Here is a 21,377-nt window from a genome sequence, read left to right on the forward strand (position 1 = left end):
GCCAAGACCATGCATGACATTCTTCAGTGTCTTTCACTTTCCTAGGGCCCCAGAAGAACTGGGAGATAAGAAGGGGCCTTCTTACAGCCTTCTGCGGCTCTCCTCGCCTCTTGTTGAGAACATCTCCTTGCCCCTGTTGGTTTCCATGCAAACGCTCTTCCCCGGCCTGCCACGCCTCGCCTGCCTTGTCTGCTAGGTTGTTCCTGACTCGCGGCCCAGGACAGACATTACCTGCTCTCCCTAACTTTCTCTGACTCTCTGAGAAAATCAATTTCTTGCTCATCATGTTCCTGTAGAATGTTGTAGAGCCCTCTGTTGTTGTCTAATCAAGTCCAGTTACAGCTGTTTCTTACAGTTCTGTCTTTTTTCATTGGACTGTGAACTCTTCCAAGTCAAGGATCATGTTTTCTCACTCAGGGCCGATGATGTAGATATGCTCAAGCATCTTTATTTTCATGGCTGCACCACTAGGGGAGGGCTCAAACCCACTCCTGTAATATAGAAGAAGAAAGGGTTGATTGGAGGGAGTAGCAGGGAGGTATGTAGCAATGTTTCCCTTTGGCTTTTCAAATGCTTGGGGGTAAGGAGAAAAGGAGGTGGCATGGGCAGGACCCAGTCATTCTTTTCTTTTTTTTTAGAGACTAGGTCTTGCTCTGTCTTGCACTCCAGACTAGAGTGCAATGGCATGATCACAGATTACTTCAGCCTCCAACTCCTGGGCTCAAGCGATCCTCTTGGCTCAGCCTCCCGAGTAGCTGGGACTACAGGTGCACACTACCACACCCAGCTAATTAAAAAAATTTATTTTTGGTAGGAATGGGGTCTCACTATGTTGCCCAGTCTGGTCTTCAACTTCTGGCCTCAAATGATCCTCCTACCTTCGCCTCCCAAAGTGCTAGGATTACAGGCATGATCCACCACTCCTGGCCTCAAGTCATTCTTAAGACTCAGTAACTTGCTCAGCAACATGTACCCATAGGAGGAAGAAATTTTGCATAAAATAAAAAATGGACTATAGCTAAAAGACTTGGGTTCCAGGTTATTTACTGATAGTGGTATCCTGGACGTGTCAACCATTCTAAGCCTTAGTTTCCTGCTTTGGGAAGAATATACTTGTCTCACAGTTTTATGGCAAAGACAGTGCAGGACTACCTATTACCAAAGCCTGTCTCCTTTCCTTCTGAGCACCCATCCTTCCTTGGAATTCGATGAGCTCGTGACTGCGTTCTGGCAAATGAATGTGGGTGGAGTTGACGTTCCTCATGTCCAGGCCTGGAGCATAGAAACCCCTGGGATCTTCCATTCTCTCTCTTTCCCTGTCTGTGCAGGGAATGAACTGTAAGAACAGGATTTGGAGGCTCTAGGGGATGGCAGTGCCACAAGATGAAAGGAGTCTGGGTCCCCGATGTCTACGAATGACGAGTTTCCCTTCCTTTCTGCCTACTTACATTGAACTGTGATGAGAACAAGAAATACTTTTATTATGTTAAGCCACTAAAATTTTGGGGTCATTCTTTATAGCAGTTAGCCTACTCTGACAGGGTTTAAATGGATAAAATTCCTCAGAAACTTCAGAGTGCTATACTGTTACTGGTTATTATTATGGCTTTTATTTTAGGAAACCTTTTGAGTGTACAGCTGGGGATGTTTTCCTAAGTCTTATGTAGTCCCTGCAACTTCTCAAGGATGGAGAAGGGACCAGGGGAGGCCACTGGAAAATCTGCCACGGTCTTCCTACACAGAGGTGTGTGTGATTGGGTGCCAGGGGTAAGACTCCTTCCTGGAGGAGGAGCCCTGACCGACTATTCCATCATGTGTGGAAGAGCAGGCCTAGCAGAACAGACACTGGGTGGCAGAATCCGCCCAGCGGGCCATCAGATGGGCCTGGGGCCAGCTCTCTGAGCAGCGGCTGCTTAGGGGCTAAGCTACTCCAGGACTAATGAAGGAGGTGAAATTGGATCAGTTGTCAACAGGCCCTGGGAAGCCTTGTTGATCACGTGAGCCTTCCAGAACTCTGTTCCCTTCACACACAGCTGCTCCCAGTGTTTAATCACGCTTGACTTTTAACCATAGTCTTCTGCCCTGGCCCAGTAAAGGCCTGAGAGAAGATCAGGGCACCCTGCAGATATTGACTTGTCCTGTGATGTGGGCAGGGAGTGGGGTGTGACGTGGATGGATCCAGACACCAGTCTTCTGGGCTGTTTCTCCAAGGAAGCCCTGAATAATCAAGACCACACTTTGGACTCACAGAAAGAGGAAGGCAGGAAAAGGGCTATGCTCACTTTATTGATCACTTGTCATGGGCCAGATGCTTTATTTACATGAACTCTTAATTCTTACAACAACTCTGAGATAGGTATTAATATTCCCATTCTTACAGATTAAGAAACTGAGGCCCAGAGATGTAGAGTAACTTGCCCAGTGTCACACAGCTAGTAAATATTACAGCCAGGATTCAAACCTCAGTCTCTCTGACTTAAAAGCCTGGGTCCTGACATTGTACTTTGCAGCCTTTCCAACAAGGTAGAGGTACAGGGCCTCCCCCAGGTCAGGGCTGAGAAAAGTGACCCCTGGCTCAGTCCTGGGATTCCTCGTGTTGGCTCTTTCCACTGGCAGTTCTGTCTACTGCAAAGCATTAGTGTTAGTTTCTCCTGAGTTTGGGAGAAACTCCTTCCAGTGAGCACGTAAAGCCTCAGGTCAACAGGCAGAGGCCACCAGGCAGAGGAAAAGGAGAGACAAGAAGCAGCTGAGAAGGTGAGCCGTGGGGAGGAAGGAAAAGGCAAGGGGAAGGGGGAAGACCCTGCCTCCCTGGAGGTTCTCACGTCGAGTTGGATGTTTTCACCATGGGAAGGGAAGCGGCGGCTGCCCTTGGGGTGCTCGGTGCCCTTCAGTGCCTGAGAATCTATAAGGCTTTGATGCCTCTCTGGTACCGAGCTGGTCCCCAGGTTAGCCTCACCCAGACACCGAGAACAGCTCCAGCTGTTTTCAACTGAGCCACTGAGCAATTGATCATCCAAGACCCAGCCCTGCTCTCAGTCTTTCTGGGGCCGCACAAGCCACATCTTCAGCATGAACTTGCTTTTCTGTGGAAAGTGTGCAGGATGTGCTGGAAGAAGTCATCCCTTCTAGTTTGGACATGCCTGGCCTAGAAGGACAGGATGGATGCCACCGCATGGTTTTCTGGCAGGCCCACTGGGGCCAGCTAGCCAGCTCCCCTGAGAGATGCCTGGCGCAGTAATGCTGCATTTGTCTTTGTCCAGCTGTCGTTCCACTGATGTTTGTGTCTAACCCATGGAGCTTTCAACAACAGCCGGCACCACTTCTCTGACCCTGACTGGGAGGAGAAAATGCATAAAAAGCAAATTGCTTCTCCAGTCACAGATCTCTGGCTCAGGAAGGCTCTGGGCTGGGTCAGAGAACAGCTGGGGTCCTCCCGGGAACTCCCCTGCACTCCAGCCTCCCTGCCAGCTTGCCCAGACCTTTCTGTGGGGCTCAGCTCCAGGGAAAGTAATGAGGATTCTGGCTAGTGGCTCGTGAAAAAGATGCACTTTGTGTTTTTCTCGGACTTGGAGTGAAGTAGGAGGAATGAGCAGCAGCTGGGCCTCTAGAAATGCACCCTGGTGACCTGAAGATGTGCCCGTGTGTTGGCATTAGCGGGGGACAAATCTTCAGGCACGGTCTCATTAAACCTCCTTACGTGAGAATTCCCCTGTCGTAGAAAATTGAGATTCTGCATGGTGTTTTAAAGTTAATCTGTTAGAACCACTTGTTTATTTTACTTTCAAAATAACCTTTTTTAGGGGAAGGAATGCCTTTAGTCATGCTCCTAATTTTAAGAGGCTCTGCTGAGTCTTTTTTTACTGATTGAATTATAACAAGACCAGTGAGGTCATAGTCAGTGGATTAATTATAGCAAAGCTGGTGAGAAAATTCATCCTCCTTTGATGAACACAGCTTAGCTGCTTTAAGTGAACAATTTTCTACAGCAAACATTTTAACACACGTTGTCTCCCGTAGTGAACGTCAATGTCTATTGGTTACAAGTCAACAGTCCTTAGGACACTTAAACCATTCAATATTATAGGAAAGTTCTTTGCCTTTTTGTTTTGCTTTGTTTTTAGAAGTAGTCTTAAATGGAAATTCAACTTTATGGTGATAAGGTATGGAAAAAGTATGGATTTAACCTAAATTTTGTATCTGATATGTAAATATTTTCTAACCTTTTTCATTTGTCTAAACAGAGGCCCATGCTAACCCAAGGTTTTGCATCCTCAAAGCACTTAGGTCAACATCTTCTTTACTTCATGTTTTTTCTTAATGTTTTTTTCATTAGCTGCCATTTAATCAAAGTTGAATAAAAGAATCTGGGGATTATTATACACTGTATATATATGGAATATATATGTGGAAAAATATATATGGAAAATTCCATATCTAGTTGTAATATTTGCTGAACGAGCTTCTCTGCAATGTAATGGGATAGATTTGGAAGGAGCTGGAAGCTTGCCTTGGAAGCAGGAAAAATAGTGGGGCAGCTTTCTTCAAATTTGGTGCTCTCTAGTATACCACCTGAGACCTAAGTTTGGAGCAAACCCTGGGAGAACATCAGTGCATAGCACCCTAGAATTAGAAGGGACAGTATGGTGTTTTTTGTCTAATCCTTGTCCAGTGTGTGATTTTTGTATGAACCATATCCCTCGTGTGACTTCCTATGAGCACAGCACCTACCCTGGTGCCTGGCACACAGTGGGTGCTTAATAAATGTTGAATGATTAGATGGATCAATGACCAAGCCCACTGGGTGGAGGTAGAGCTCACTATCTCCCAAGTGGCCCAGTATCTTGGTCCCAGAGAATGTATCAATTCCCTCTTCTTACACGGATCCTCTAATTATAATGAGCTATGACTCTGGCCAGCGGGGCCCTGTCTGTCTTCCCTGGGCTCAGGCATTGAGTGACAGTGGGGACAATTAGAAGCAGGTTGCTCCCAAAATACCCTGGCTGTTCATACTGGAGACGGAATAGTAGTTGGATGACAGGCTAGACATACTCTAGCCATGCCGTGTTGGTCACTCCTTAGGCCAATGAGCTCAAAGGCTGTCCCTACCATCACCTCATGTGTTCTCCTGGTGTCTTTGGGAAGGGCAGAATGGTTCTGTTTCACTCGATCAGGAGTTGGTAAACTTCTTCTGTAAAGGGCCATATGGCAAATATTTTAAGGGCTGTGGGCCAGACAGTTTCTGTCACACCCACTCACTTCTGCCTTTGTAGTGTGCAAGCAGACCTAGATAACAGGTAAACAAATGAGTGTGGTTGTGTTCCAATAAAACTTTATTCATAAAAAAAAGGTGGTGGGCCGGATTTGGCCCATGAGCCATACTTTGCACTGGCCCATGAGGTCCAGGCAGCAGGGAGTGCGTCTGCTTTTGTTTTGAGAGGGAACATACAGTAGTGGTTAAGAGCATGGTCTGGGATCAGACAGCTGGGTCCAAACCCTGTTCCCCACTTCCTAGCTCAGTGACTGTGTCCATGGTGCTTAATTTCTCTTTGCCTGATGATCCTTACCTGTAAAGTGAGGATAATAACAGTGCCTACCTCATAGAGTTATTGTGAGAATTAAGTGAGATAATATGACACTTTGAACATTGATGCCCATACATAAAAAGCAGATAGTGCATGCTAGCTATTACTACGTTGATCTCCAATACTTAGCACAGTGCCCGGCACAATGAATATGCTCAATAAAAATCAATCTCATGAGCCTGAGGCCCAGGGAAAACACTTTGTGTGATGTCTCTAAGGGAGGGAGCAGCACCGTGTCTCGAAGTCACATGGCTGTCTTCCAGACTACATCCTGTCCTCCTGAAGCCTTCACCGGCACAACAGGCTCTTATTATGAAGACTTCACATTATTTATAGTCTCATCATTCTCTATAAGACAATTTTTTGTAGGTTCATTGCCTTCACTCTCCCAACCCTGAAAACCACCTTCCCTGAGGGATGAGGGTTTGGAAAAATCCTTTCCATTTCTAGGTTGCTGTGTGTGTGTGTTCCTGCCTCCTTGTTGAGGATGTGCTGGCTCCATCTGTTCTGCCTCCTTGACTGCCCGGACTGGGGGTCCAGCCGGTGAAGACTCCCCTTTCTGAAAAGGCATTAAGGATGAATTTCACACCCCATTTAGCTTTCTGGGGCTCACCGGCTTCGCACCTGAGCAGCTGCTGCTGATCCTGTCCCCCTGCCATTCTCAGTTACTGTCTGTTCCGCAACACTTCCCTCCCCTCTCCTCAGCCACCAGGCCAGAGGGTTGGGGCCGAAGGCGGGGTGGGTGGGCTCTGCCCCTGCAATAGTAGGCAGGTGTTTCCTAGGGCTGGGGTGACTGAGGAAGCCTTGGCAGCTGACAGACTGGAAGAAGGAAGGGGTGGGAGAGAGCCAAGAGCCAAGGATTGCAGGGCAGTGGAGTCTATTTCTAGAGGGAAGGGAGTGGTGTGCGCGCCCAGGAGCCGTGGGAAGGACACAGTGAGCTCATGGAGGCTGCACGTGTACCGCGCTGAGGGGAAACTCAGCCGGAGAGGATCCTCCGTGGGTGAGGCCCAGGCCCAGGCATACACATTCAGCTCTCCCGGAGGTGTCCCCTGCACCTTGCCACAGTGAAGGACCTGCCCCAGCAGACGTGACGGCACACTCACCCCAGGAGAGGGGAGGGAGAAAGGCTCTTTCCTCGTAGCTCCCAGTCAAGCCTCTCCAGGGCTGTGTGTAAAGTGATAACAAGGTCTCTGCTCTTTTTTCTACGTGGAAGCGGATGCTCCCTCACTCTCAAAGGGGAGCTGGGAGCAGGTGAAATGCCAGAGAGCTTTGCTCTAGGGGGCTGTGGTTGCTACAGACCAACTCATCTTGGTTAGGATAAAGTTTTGCCATCCTCCTGGCAGCCAGCTCTTTTTACAAGCAGTTAAGTCTGCTGGCCCAGTGGCTTCTGGGTGGACTTGTTTGCAGGGCCCAGAGACTGGTCATCCCTTAGATTTTGCACCGTCAGTGCCTCACTTGCCTTACTCTGGCCCCAACCCTCCTCCTGTGTGAACCACGAAGACCCCCGCAGCAAGCCCACCAGATGGGCAGCTAGAGGCCCTGTGGGGTGGGGCCGTGGGAGGCCCAGGAAAGGGGAGGCCCTGCTGCAGCAGGAGGAAGACAGCACCAGGTGTGGCAGTGCGTGGACAGAGCCTTCGCTTTGGTTCAGGGTTGTGCGAAGTCATTATAGGGCCAGGGCTGCATGACCTCTCCAAGTTCTGGCCACTGGCATTTCTTTATTTCCTTCTAAAATCTCAAAAAAGCAAGGCATTGGCAAGGGAATGGTCTGGGGGGCTTTGAAGATAGGGACTGTAAATTTGGGTTTTTCTTTGAAAAGAAAATGGCTTACACTTTGATCCTTGGTGCCCCACCAGAGGGACTATTAGCAGCTCAGCTCTGCCTTTTCTCCCTCTTCAGCGGGGCCTCTTAATTTGGCGGCACTGAATGTTGCGTGGGCTTTGGGAAGTCTGTGAACACGCTGAGATGGCGTGTAAGGTATGTGCTTATGTGTGTGTGCATTTTTACAGGTGGGACCTGTAGCTTTTATCAGTTTCTCAGAGAGGTCAGTGGCCCCAGAGGTGTTAAGAAACAATGATCATTTGTCTACTGAAGCAGAAAATTGTTCTGGGGTGTCCCTTATTTATGGGTGGCTTTGTCTTTGGGGATGAATGGGAATGAAAGATGGGACTTGTTAGAGCCATCTGGCCTGTATCTCTGAATCTCGGGAGAGCTTTCCTCATGGGGTCTTTTAGAGTGCTTATAACATTCACCTTTCCCTAGATATTAATATTTATTATTTTTGCCCTTTGTCTCTTTGCTACTAAAACAAAACAGAACAAATCAAAACATAAAAATCAACCAACTTTAAGAAAATGAGAAGGCAAGTCATAGACTGGGAGAAATATTTGCAAAAGATATTTCTGATAAAGGATAGTTATCCAAAATATACGAAGAACTCTTAAAACTTGACAATCAGAAAATGAAAAAACTGAATAAAAAATGAGCAAAAGACCCAAACAGACACCTCAAAAAAGAATATATGCAGATGGCAAATAAGCAAATGAAAAGATGCTCAACATTATATGTCATTAGGGAATTGCAAATTAAAACAAGGTATACTCCTGTACACACCTACTAGAATGGCCAAAATCTGGAACACTGACAACACCAAATGCTGGCAAGGAAGTGAGACAACAGGAACTCTCATTCAGTGCTAGTGGGAATGCAAAATGGTACAGCCACTTTGGAAGACAGTTTGGCAGTTTCTTACAAAACTAAACATACTCTTACCATATGATCCAGCCATTCCACTTCTTGGTATTTACCCAAATGAGTTGAAAACTTATGTCCACATAAAAACATGCATACTAATGTTTATAGCTTTATTCATAATTGCCAAAACTCAGAAGCAACCAAAATGTCCTTCATCAGGTGAATGGATAAACTGCAGTACGTCCAGACAGTGGAATGTCATTCAGTGCCATAAGGAAATGAGCTATCAAACCAAGAAAAGACATGGAGGTACCTTAAATGCATATTACTAGGTGAAAGAAGCCAATCTGAAAAGGCTACATGCTGTAAAATTCAAACTATATGACATTCTATAAAAGGCAAAACTATGGAGACAATAAAAGAATCATTAGTTGCCAGGGGCTGGGAAACAGGGAGGGATAAACAGGCAGAGCACAGAGGATGTTTAGGGTGGAGAAACCATTCTGTACGATACCATAATGATGGACATATGTCATTATACATTTGCTGAGACCCAAAGAATGTACAACACCACGAGTGAACCCTAACACAAACCATGGACTCTGGGTGATGATGATGTGTCAACGTAGGTTTACTGATTGGGACAAATGTACCACCCTGGTGCAGGATATTGATAGGGAGGGAGGCTGTGCTTGTGAGGGGGAAGGGAGTATATGTGAACTGTTTGTACTTTGTGCTAAATTTTGCTGTGAACCTAAAACTGCTCTTAAAAAGAGCTATTAAAAAAAATCAACCAACCAAAAACGTCAAAACCAAAAAAACATCAACTTTGGAAGGCTATGTGTTTTCTTTAGGAATAGGGTGGGAGGGGTGGGAAATAGAGTGCTATGCTCTTCCCAAGTGGGTCAGGGCTGAGGAGGCTCTGGTGACTGCTGGAAGCCAGCCAGTGGGCTGATTCTTTGCAGCAGAGGGAAGGAAGAAAGACAGAAATAGGGAAATTGGCCCAGGACAGAACTGTGCACTCAGAGGTTACAAAGAATAGCAGGGGACCCCTCAAATAACATCAAGGATTCTTCCACCAGTTGAATACTTTCTTTTAGCCAAGTGCTCTGCACCCTACAGGCATTACTCATTTAATGCTCACAACAACTCCATGGGGTAGGCAGGGCTGATAGTAAAAATATTCAAATGCTGGTACAACATGGGCACTGGCCAAACAGAATGGAGGCAGCTGGAGCAGGGTCCTGGAGACCCCTCTTGCGCCAGGCACTGACATCTTTAGTTGCTGGGTTGTGAGGAGGTCTGGGCAGTTCTGGGGAGAGGCCCAGGGAGTGGTGGGGAGCTCACTGGGGCAGGGGTGGGGAGGCTCGACCAGGGGTTCTCAAACTTCTGAGTCAGAATCACCTGAAAGGTTTGTTCAAACACAGATTACTGGACCCTGTCTTCAGAGTTTCTGATTCAGTAGGTCTGGGGTGGAGCCCAACAATGTGCATTTCTAACCAGTTCCCAGGTAATGCTGATGATGCTAGTCTAGAAACTGCACCTTGAGAACTACTGCTCTTTACTAAATATTTCAATATCTTTTTTTCTTCCTTGTTAAAGAAAACTCAATATCTTTTCTTTTTTTTTCTGAGACAGGGTCTCGCTCTGTTGCCTGGGCTAGAGTGCAGTGGCATCATCATAGCTCACTGCAGCCTCGAACTCCTGGGCTCAAGCCATCCTCCTGCCTCGGCCTCTCAAAGTGCTGGTATTATAGGCATGAGCCGCTGAGCTCAGCCCGGAAAACTCAGTATTTTAATAATTGGCACAGCCCTATTTGAATATCAGGTCTGGGGGTAAGAACTACTTTCACTTCCATTTTACAGATGGGCAAACAAAGGGGGCTTAGTGAGATGAAGCAACTTGCTGTGGTCATACACCCAGCAGATGAGGCAGGGGGCTTGAATCCGGTCTCCCTGACTCTGAACATTCCGCTTTTCCCCCCAGGTTCCAGTTTGCCAGCACCCGCCAGGCCAGCAGAGTTCTGGGCAAATGGCTGGGCACGTCTGGGAGCCGCAGGTTTTGGAGCGGCCGGGGGTGAAGCTAGAGGCACCCCGGAGCCGTGCCCACTCTTGCTGGGGCTCGCCCGCTCTCTGCTGGCCTGGGGAATGTTCCTGAGATTCCTGAGCGGCTTGGCGCTGTCTTCCTTGGCCCCCTCCCTCCCAAGCAGCAGCTGTGAAGTTGACGAATTACGCTAAACTGTGATGCCTCCTTGGAAGCCTGTTCCAGGACGTGCTGTGATGGCTTCCTGAGAAGGCGACAGGCACGTGGTCTGCAAACGAGCCCACTTGCTCCCTCGCTCAGCACAGCAGCTGCTCCGAGGCAGTGTGGGCTCTCAGCAGCCCGCCTGGGGAGCCTATTAAGAGCCACAACACTGTGAAAAGCGCAGCAGAAACGCTCCATTACATCTGGTGGGGGGTCCGCTTAACAATGGGACCTGCCCCTGGAATCCCAGCTCTGCTCAGCCCTGCCTCGGTCTCCAGCCTGGCTCTCCTTCCCTCTGCCACTGCCACCCCTTCCCAAAGGGGCTTTCAGCTTGAGCATCTGAGTTCCTGGCTGGAGCTGCATAGGTGTGGTGAGGGCCCAGGCAGGAGCAAATCCAAGAGAAATGTTTTCTGCACTGTCCAGGCTGGGAATGGGTGTGCTATTCCGTGTGGGACATGGTGTTGGTGAGGATGCTGACAGCATGGACGATCTGGGCTTAGGGACCCCTGCTTTGGATCTGCCTGCTCTGGCCCCTTCCAGCCATAACCCTCCCCAAAAGTCAAGGAATCCTTGGGGCCAGGAGGATACACCCACCCGAGGACTGTGACCCTGTTTCTACACCTTCCTCTGGAGCCTGGGGACCTGCAATTCCCTGCCCAGGGGCCCCACACCTTCTGCTAGTGTCTGCGTAAGCTCTACCCAGCACAGTCTTTGAGAAGCGGACTACGTCACTGCCTGTGTGGACGGAGCTTGGGCATGTGGGCTGGGTGTCCATGTGTGTGTGTTTCCTCGAGGGTGATGCAGAGCCCAGGTGGGAAGAGCTGGGGGTAGTCTGGGGGCTGGAAGTCGCCTTTCCCCATAGCTCCATGTGCCAGTGCAGAACTCCAAGGGGCCTGGGAATTCTAAATTTAAACTTTCCAGGCTTATGAAGGTGTATTTGTCAAGGTAGGAGGATAGAGTGTATTTTCGTTAACAGTTTGGTATCTTGATTCATAATTTTAACTTTCGTGCTCTTGGCCCTGTACATGCATAGGGAGCCAAGTGCAGGTGGTGGCGAGAGCAGCCCCAAGGCTGAATGAAGTGGGCCAGGCCAAGGGCCACGCTTTCAGACTCCAAACCCGAGTGCCCAGTGAGAAGGCAAATTCTGCATAATTTTCCAAGCCGCATAGAAAATACTCATTTCCCTTGTGGACTCTTCAGCTCTGGGTTGAGAACGATGAAGATGAGGGCCCTGATGAGCTGGCAGGAGCCCTGTGAAGAGCCTCCTGGATAATTCATGGTCTTGTGGGGACAGGGCCCTGATGCAGGTAGACCCTCCTTGACCTTTGACCACACCCTTGACCTCACCAGCTTGTGAGGGGGGAGACAGACATGCTGCTCTCGCCCCCATTCACTGGTGCTTTCAAGGTCCCCGTCCCTTCTCCTTCCTAGTTGTTCTCCCCGTGTGCCCCCCACTCCCCAGCAACACGGACACACGGTGAAGTCGGGCAGCAACTCTCAGGGGGCGATAGGCCACCAGGCGAGGGAGCCCCTTCCTCGAGGGTCCCCTACCGTGATGAAGACCTCTGTTGGGCTCGGCAGTGCTCAGAGCAGGGCTGCTGGAGGGGAGGGGAAGCAGAGCCACCTTTGTGATTTCCAACAGGCCTTGCTAGCGGCAGGGAGTGGGAGGAGAGGAAGGAGTAGCACAGGTCTACATCTTACATTGGCCAGGGACCAAAAATTGACCTGAAGCGCTTTCCCGGATCTCTGTCTCCACTTCATCTCCAGTTCCATCCATCTATCTATCGTCTGTCTTATCTATCTTTTGTATCTACTTATCAATCTCTCCCACGTATCAATTAATCTATCATTTGTCATATCTATCTGCCTATGTTTGTTTTGTCCAAATATGAGTGTTTAACATATTTACTGAGGGCTGATATTTTCTAGGCTGTTAGCTATATTATTACCTCATTTAATCCTTATGAGAACCCTGTGAAGTATCATTCCTATTTTGTAAATGGGGAAACTGAGACTTTCAGAGGTTAAGCAACCGGCCTAAAATCACATAGGTCAGAAATGGCAGAGCTGGGCCTGGGTCCGTGTCATCCAACACTGAGTTTTGTGCTGTTTCCAGTGAGAGAAGATAATCCCTAGGTGCATCTTTTTTTTTTTTTTTTTTTTAAATCAGGAAGAGAAATGCTACCTCGAGTGTTTCCTTATCTCCCTCTAGCAGCGTTCCCAGGGGTTCTGGTTCCCGGCTCCAGTTCCAAGGGGAGTGACGAGTGTCAGGCTCAGACTGGTGCCGGTGGCCTGCGGTCTCCCCGCTTGCAGAGCGCCCTGACGCTGGTGCGCTGTCTGGCTGTGCCCATGGTCAGGCTGCACAGGCCGGCTTTGACAAAGTGACAGAAACTGTTAAAACAGCTGTTTGACATTCCCTGATGCTTTTTAAAACAAAACAATCAGCAAAGAGATTGACTGAAATGCAGAAAATACTGTTGTTTCATGCGGATAAGGATGTTTTTACTTAGAGAACATTTATTTTCTCTTTTCCTTTCTCTATTCTTTATTTACCCTCCCAGTCATTTTCCTCCCTCCCTCCTTGCCTCCTTCTTTTGACTCCTTCTTCTCTTCCTTTCTTCTTTCCTTCCAATTAAAAAAACCTTCCTGCTTCTGTTTCTATGTCTTTTTTCCATCTAAATTTTCTTCTCTTGAAAGAACTATGTAACTATCTCTCTTTGTCTCCCATTTTTTACATCGTCCATGCCTTTGTATTCATCTTCCTAGTTTTGGGTGCATACCATCCCAAATATGTAGTTTTAGGAATTCCTGTGTTAGTTGTATCATCTCCCAAGGTGTCTTCAATTAAACCAAGGTGGGGACAGGAAGTTCCAAATCAAAATGAAATAATCCCTCCCTGCCAGGCCATCATTTAATTTAGATAAATAAAAGTATACATGCACAGACATCTGGCCGTAACTGGCAGTCCTCTCTGGCCACCTCCATTGCCTCCAGCTACAGGAACTGGGAGAGCTGTTGTCAGTATTAGACTTTAACTTCGAGACTGTGGCCCAGCTCTGTACTGTGATTCTATCGTGGTTCAAAAGGACACTTTTGTTCAACCACTTGTTCCTTGCACAAACTCCTTCCTTACAGTAAGAGGAGTGCCAGGATTCAAGGCGTACACAGATAAGAATAGGTATATTAAACAGACTCAATTTAGCCACTAAATGCAATTTGACAAAGCTTACCATACAAGATGGACTTTTATATCTGCAGCCATTCTCGGTCCTTGGATCACCGGGCCGTTTCTCTGGATTCTAGGTCTTTACTCCCATGCACATTATCTGCTCCCGAAGTCCTTTTTGGTTCTTCTGAACCTAAAAAATGTTCTATGGCCTAGCTTAAGTCTCGCTGGTGTCTCCTAACTTCCATCTCTCTTTTCAATTCCTTTTTCCTATATTCTCTCCAGACAAAGCTGTTTCCTTCAACTGCTGTCTTCCTGGTTGTGCTGTATAATTTGCTCTTCATGGCTCCTCATCCCTTGTTCTAGTTCTTTTCTCTCCTAAATCGATTAGGCCTTTCCTTCTCCTTTCCCATCTCACTTCCTGTTGTCTTATTATCCAACAAGACCCCCGTGGTTCATCTCAGAACTTTGGAATTGTGGGTAGCCTATCCATCACCATGTGCATGAGACGACTTTGGATCCACAGCTGGAGATGGCTATGAGAGCTGCCGGGATGGCAAACGCAGTCAGATCCATGGCCAGAGGCAGGCCCTCTACGCTGTCCTCTCTGAATGGGACCTGCAAACATACCAGTCACAGGACGGAGAGTCTTTGAGCCTCCCTCTGATCCCTGCGTGGAGGAGAAAAGGTGATGTCTCCGGGCACGTAGAGTCTGTAAGAGAGCCCTGGAAGAGCCGAGTGATGCATTTACGGACATTTCTCCAGTCTCGCCCGTCAGACAGGTCATTCCTCCTCCTTTGGGGATAGCCGGAGGGAGTGGAAAGAGGATGGAGAGAGTTTTACTGTTCTCTCCGAGGGGATGAAGTGGAATCCCCTTTCCCCGAGCAAACATAAGATATGGAATAATAAGTGGCCCCCTAACATTTGGATTTTGGACAGGGAATAGAAACGGTTGTCACAATTCTCAGGGGGCTGGGATCTTTGTTGCCTCCCCTAACATTTCATAGTCCAGGCAAGAGTAGAAATCGAGGCCTCCCAGCCCATCTTGCTGACTCCATCTCTTCCTCCTCCATCCTGCATGAATTGTGCCCACTTGTCCAAGCTTTGCTCATTCCATCTCCCAGCCGTATCTTTGGCTGCTCCTTAGGTGTGAGGGTGCACACATTGGTGGTACTGTCTACCCTTGGGAATATGGATCTGGGAAGAGGCCTGTGAAGGGCAGGGAATTCCAGTGTCCCAGGTACCCAGAGTGTCCTCTAGAAGGGAGGTGACACCTTAACCTGTGGACTCCTCACCTATGAGGAGGAGCCTAGAGGAGGGAGAGTGGGCCACAGCAGTCTCTAAGCTGTGGAGCCAAGGGCAGAGGCCCTGGTTACCCAGGCCAGGGTGGCGCTGTACATACCCCCATAGATCCTGTAGATTTGATTAGCCTACACCCATCTCTACGTTTTGCTTATTTCCTGTTCCTGGAGATGTTCCTATCTGGAGATGCCAAGGGCAGAACTGCAAACACAAACGGGATTAAAGACCTGAGACCTTCTCTTTAGTTTTATCACCTTTCTGATTCCAGCCAAGAATGTGTCGTGATTCCAAAACACACTCAACGACGATGTGCTAGGTCTATTTTGGTTTCTGCATTGATTCACAATGAATAAAAATTAAGTTGGTACTAAATTTTATGGACTCATTTTTTTTAATTTCTCCTCTTTGGGCTTTAACTAGATAGTGCCTGTGGACGCTGAAGGAAATTTTAATTAGCATCTTACTACTGCAAAGAGAGGAATCCTGATAATTGCCCGGCAACTTCAAGTTGGCGCCTTCTCTCACCCTGCCAACACCTCCAAGCACTTGCCTATGCATGTTGTACACATCCTTTAGCTCTGCTCAAAACTCATTTTTATTACAAAGTCTGCCCTGGTCACTGCGGCCCTACCGTTTGGTTATCTAAACTTTTAGATATGCGCCAGGACGGGACATCCCCACCCTCGCCCCATCCCAGGTTGGTTTGTGTTAGCAATTAACTTGCATGTTGATGCCTTGTTTTCCTACTAGGGTCTCCAGCTAAGGAACTTGAAGGTAGGAATAACATCTTGAGGGGGTTCTTTTTATTAAGCAGGTGACTTTCCTTATATTTTAAAGGGTTCCTAAGTATGAACGAAAGAGAGAAGTGAGAGAGTGAAAACACAAGTAGCAGTTACTCACGTAGCTCACATACTGTAGAGGAAGGAAGAGCTGTTTTCTAAGGCGATGGTCCTCAGACTCAACCGAGAAGTGTGTACAAAATGCAGACACCCAGCCTTAGTGCCTCAGAGACTCCAGTGATTCTGCTGCAGACCAAGATTTGAGAACAACTTTCCAGGGGCATGACTTGCAAAACCAACTCTACTGACAAAAAATATCACATGAATTTTTAAAAACAAATTTTTTTTTTAATAAAAGGAAAATTCCCAAGGAACATTGAGACAATACAAATAGAATAAGTTCTATTTGCACACACGCATAAAAATGTTACCAACAAAAATACTTGTAAATGTCAAATGCAAAATTGGCTACTTAATTTAAGCTGGTAGGTTTCATTCATTTATAATTAATCCTAGGTTTATTTTCAGCTCTGGCCTGTTTGCATTTGACCTTCCTACCTGTCTTCCTGCTCTTTCTTGTTTCTGTAGTTTTGCTCATTAACGGTTGCATTTTCCAGCCCGGAGGAAGACTCTGACTTCCCAGGTCAGGCATCCTCGCTCTGGCTGTTCGGCCCACAGTCCTGCTTTCCGCCACAGTCCTGCCGCCTGAGCGCCTGACAGGCAGAAATAGGCTCTTACCCCACTGCTTTAATCAGGGTTTAAGATGCAGAATAAACATTTTAAATTGTCTCATATTCTTTACAGTTATTTAAAAATCCAAAGTATGAAGTAAACAAATAAAAGTATGGTTTATTTCATCTCCCAGCAAACTCAAAATAACCTCTAGACCCCAGACACAAGGTTAGAATACCATCCTTTGAAGTCGAAAAAAGAGAATGAGGTTAGAATTCACATAACTAACCCAGCGTGAGTGTGTAAATGTATTTTCAGTGTATTCAGACTGATTTGCAAATCTCTTTAAGAAATAAAGATGTCTCCCATGTTTTCCCAAATTAAAATGTGATGCGAAGAAAAGTCGTATAATTAATTGTAACATATTTAAGGTGATGTCAAACAGAATGTTGGGTAGTGTCTTGAGTCCAGATAAATAGAAGCATCAATAAAACTTTTCTGAGCACATACACCTGCTATTCCCATCTACTGAGTAGGTATATTTTTAGAACAGAGAAGGGGTATGCTCAAATGGAACATATGTTCCAGAACAAGACAAAATTTCTAATAGGAATACTTGCAAATTTTCATTCCTATACTTGGCTTCTTAACCTGGTCTTGTGGGCCTTAATTCATTTATATTTTGTCTCAGATTTCTTGTTCTTTACTAATTTTGGAACTTTTGTAATTATTCTGATTAACTGTTGCTTTAAATTCCGCTCTAAGATTGGCCATTGAAACTAGATTCAGTTTCCACTAAGACGTTCAACTCCCTTTTCCCTGGTTGCATACTCGCCACAGGGTGCTGTTGGCCTAGCCGCTGCAGAGAGGGGGCTCCTTGCAGGTTCTTGGGAAGAAGGCGGGGTAGGCAGCTTTTACCTTTCGTTCCAGAAATGCAACCCCCTTGAGAGCTGATGTTTTCCTGCATCCTCAAAGCAGGAGAAGAACCACATTAGGAGGCGGAGGCGAGTGTTGACCACATCTCAGCGTGGGCAGCCGCCTGCTGAACCTGCACCCAATCACCAGGCAGTAAACAGTTTACAGAGACTTGAACCAGTATGTCGAATTAGAAGAAGAGAGCAAAGGGTACACTGCCAGCCAGACAATGAAATAGTAGCAAACATTTGAATAATGAGAACTAATACTTATTATTAATTATGATTAATGATTATTTAAGAATAAAAACCCCATATTGTTTTATGCATTTTACATATATTATTTTAATTCTTAGGATAATCCTATGAGATATGCACTAATATTATCATCATTATATATAAGGAAACTGAAGCAGAGAGTGATTAAGCAACCTGTCCGAGGCCACACAGCTAGTAAGTAGCAGAACTGGGATTCCAATTATGTCCCATTCCCGGGTGCAGATTTTTTGACTAGTATGTTATACTATTTTCTGTGTATTGCAGAATAGAGAAAAGCTGACATTCAGCGTTGTGACAAGGCCTAGGACTAATTACCCTAGACACTGGGCTTGGATAAGTACCATAACCATCCCAGGCCCCAGAAGATGCAGGGCTGACGCTGCTGACACAGTTGCTGCCTTGCTTAGGATGGGCCCTGGAACCAAGCAGGCCTGAGGCCACAGATAGAGGACAGCAGTTCCTGGGACAGATCTGGGAAGGACATAAGCTGACAGCCTCTTTGCTTCCTTACTTCATTTTAACTTTGTACGAAACAGCTGCTCTTTGCAGATGTGTAGTTTGACTGATTGAAACCAGAGGTCAAAATCACCCAAGGACAGTGCAAACTTTTCTATAAAGAAGGGTCTTAATGATGACAATTGGGTGAAGAATAGGAGACAGGCTAGGGGACTTGTCTTGAAGCTGTTTTGTACAGGAAGCCATGGTTTTAGTTGAAGTAGTATGCTTGTTTGGGGTAGCTTGGGGGCTGATGGAGATTTGGGGGGACTAAAGCACCTTCTCTGAGACATTTCCTAGTTTTGCCACTGGTGTGAGCTGAGTGTGGCTGTTATTAATATGTCCATAAATTCCATTACATCCGTGTGCGTGCAGTGAGGTGGCATCCTGGAACCCTCAGAAATATAGACTAGTCGGTACTCTTCGAGCTCCAAATGGCCCTGGAAGCAGGGGCATGGTCAGCGTGTCTGGGACCTACCCGGCTGAGAGCCGAATGGCAGGAGCTCGGGACTCTGCACTCTGGGTTGGGAGTGTGCTTAGTGATCAAGAGTGGATAAAATTCCATTAGAGGTAAATGTTGTCAGACAGCAGGCTGGAAAGATATATTTTAAGCTGAGAAATTACTTAATAAATTCAGACCAACACTCTGTGACATTTCCCACAAGACTTTAATGCTGTTTACAAATTCCAGAGAACACCCTGAGTCATTTCTGGCATGGGCTTATGATTTATTTCAAAAGAAAATGGGACAGAGTGTGTGGGTTTGTGTTTAATGTGAAAAGGGATTTGGAGATGAAAAGTCAACTGGCATGAAAGATTGCAGGGCAAATGCAAAGCAGCAGAGCATGTGGGTGGCCCTGGAGCATGTAACAGGGTGTTGAGAAGGGAAGGGGCCTCTCGCCGCTCCAGTGCTAATCAAATAGTTGCATTTGCACAGGCCAAGAATGCATTTAAGTACATGGGTTAGGAGGCAAAGCTAGATCTGGGGATTCTGAAGCACTTCAATTACAAAGACTTTCCCATGAAGAACAGGCAGAGCTTTGGCCCTAAGGAGGGAGGCTGATTATATTTCATTTTCCATGAAAGTCAACATTTAGAGGACATGGTCTTCATTTGCAGCAAGATGGACCAAAAGAAGATATTCATAAAGAAATAAGACCTTGGAATCAGAACATGCAGGAATATTTAGGGGCAAATTTTCTATGTCTGATGTTCTGTGTTTCTTGGAAATAGAGGGACAGATTGGGTGGCCTTGTGATTTAATCTGCTTGTGGTACAGAAACCACACTACAGTGGTCAGGGAAGGGGGTCTACCCCCGGTTGGCAGTTGAAGTGGGTTCAGGTATTGAGAGATGAGGAAGGCAGCAATGTGGGGCCAGGTTGGCAGGGGAGGAAAAAGTGAAGAAGGATCTTTCTTCTCTCTTTCTCTCTCTCCCCCTGTCCCCTGGAAACTCCTAGTCCCATTCATCTTGTTTGCCATGGAGTATGTGGCTTGAATGGGAAACGAGGACAGTGACATCCCCAATCTCTCTTGGAAAAAAAAAATGACATTCCATTTGGTTTTGGAAAATACACAATATTCCACTTATAAAATATTCAATCACTGTCATTAATCCTCCCGCCTGGGCCAGCCCTGCCTCCCTTAGGCTTGAGCTGTAGACTTTGGCTGTGGCCACCGGCTCAAGAACCTATCAGACTTCTTGTTATAAACAATATAATTAGAGCACAAGGGTCCTCTGTTCTTAGATTTGAGCTCTCCAGGGCAGGAGGCTGGGTCTGCCCAGTGTCTCCAAAGCAATCTCCAGGCTTAAAGCCAAAGGCCTCCAATCAACCTGGGGCCTCTTGCAACTGAGGCTGAGGATTTATAGAGAAGTTCTAGGCCTTGACAAATTAATTCCTCTTACTGAAACGAAGGGCACTATCCCACTGTCCAAAGCTCACCCACCTTGAAAATTGCCCCATTCTTCCCACTGCTGGGCTGCCCTCCTGTTCTTTTTCTTCCTCAGACTTTTCTTTCTTACCTTCCTCTTCTCTGTCTCTTCTCCTCTCTTCTTTTCTTGCTGTTTTAAACTTTATTTTTCTCCAGCTTTATTAAAGTATAATAAAAATTGTATATATTTGTGATGTCCAATGTGTAACTTTGATATATGTGTACATTAAGAAACGATTGAATCATGCTAGTTAATATATATGCCACTTCACATACTTATCATTTTTTGTGGTGAGAACATTTAAGACCTAATCTTTTAGTAATTTTCAAGTATATAATACATTATTACTAACTTTAGTCACCATGCTATGAAATAGATCGCCAGAATTTATTCCTCCTGTCTGACTGAAACCATTTAACTGACATGGCTCCCTGCCTCCCCGCCCCACCACCGCCCAGCCCCTGGCAACCACCATGCTGCTTTCTGCTTCTGTGAGTTTGACTGTTTTAGAGGCAAGGATGTGGAGAAAAGGGAAATCTTGTACACTTTTGGTGGGAATGTAAATTAGTACAGCCATTGTGGAAAACAGTATGGAGATTCCTCAAAAAAATAAAAATAGAACTACCATATGATCAGCAATCCCACTTCTGGGTATATACCCAAAGGAAACGAAATCAGTTTGTCAAAGAGAGATCTGCACTGCCATGCTCACTGCAGCACTAGTCACAATGTCCAAGGTATGGGATCAACCAAAGTGTCCACTGACAGATGAATGGATACAGAACATGTGGTATACATACACCGTGGAATACCATACAGCCTTAAAAAAGAAGAAAATCTTGTCCTTTGCAACAACATGGATGAATTTGGAGGACAATATGCTTAGTGAAATAAGACAGATGCAGAAAGACAAATACAACATAATTTCACTTCTTTATTTATTTTTAGATAATCATCGAATTGTCAGAGCTGAAAGGAGCTTTAGGAACCATCAAGTCCAACCCTCTTATTTGACAGTGGACAGAACTCCAGCCCAGAAAGGGGAAGAGACTCCCAGATGCCTGAGTAGATACTTCTCTGCAAACTGGGGACTCTCTCGACCTGCTGTACTCTCTCAGATGATGAACTAAGGCCCTGAGATGGGGCAAGCCAGCAGATGGCCATTCAGGTCAGCTCCCAGGGTGTAGTTTTCTGTGTGTCGCTCTGCTTTCTGCTGAAAGGATCTTATTGCAAGCCTTAGCTTCCTGCCCAGACGCCCCAGCCCCTTGGGCATCAGCCTCTCATGCTTCCTGAGCCCTCTTGGCTTCCTGTCTTGGCCATTC

The sequence above is a fragment of the Eulemur rufifrons genome, chromosome 8 (genome assembly GCF_041146395.1).
Source record: "Eulemur rufifrons isolate Redbay chromosome 8, OSU_ERuf_1, whole genome shotgun sequence".
Classification (NCBI taxonomy): Eukaryota; Metazoa; Chordata; class Mammalia; order Primates; family Lemuridae; genus Eulemur; species Eulemur rufifrons.